This window comes from Myotis davidii, unplaced genomic scaffold (genome assembly GCF_000327345.1).
Source record: "Myotis davidii unplaced genomic scaffold, ASM32734v1 scaffold796, whole genome shotgun sequence".
Taxonomy (NCBI): Eukaryota; Metazoa; Chordata; class Mammalia; order Chiroptera; family Vespertilionidae; genus Myotis; species Myotis davidii.
The window spans coordinates 602,307-602,665 of NW_006287809.1; the positions used below are offsets into that span (position 1 = coordinate 602,307).

The window sequence follows — 359 nt, forward strand, 5'->3', positions numbered from 1 at the left end:
GATCGCCCCCTTCCTCCCTGGGCCACCCCCCTCCTGCCTGGGCCGCCCAGCCCCAGTGCAGAAAATGGGGCTCATGAAGCCCACTGTCCCTTGCCCTCTAGTGCCCCCTGCACTGGCTGAACTGCAGGGGGGAGGCCTGTCGGAGGAGGAGAGAGGTGACAAGGAAGCCAGGGAGGGCTGGCTCCACACCAGGGACAGACATGAGACAATGGGAACCTGATCACACATGCTCCTTCCCCACCCCCTGTGCAGGGGAGAGACCAGGAGGGGCCCCCTTACACAGACCCTCCCTTCCCCAGCCTCTGCGCACAGGGCCCTGAGGGCGACCTGATGGGTGTTTTAAAAAAGGGCTGTCAAAG

At 64.1% G+C, this 359-nt stretch overlaps 1 protein-coding gene across 2 annotated transcripts in view; it reads right to left on the reverse strand.

Annotated features, from left to right (window-relative positions):
- The window catches only part of PVRL2 (poliovirus receptor-related 2 (herpesvirus entry mediator B)), an 18,333-nt gene that overhangs the window by 9,297 nt on the left and 8,677 nt on the right, over positions 1 to 359 (reverse strand). The window lies entirely within an intron of this gene.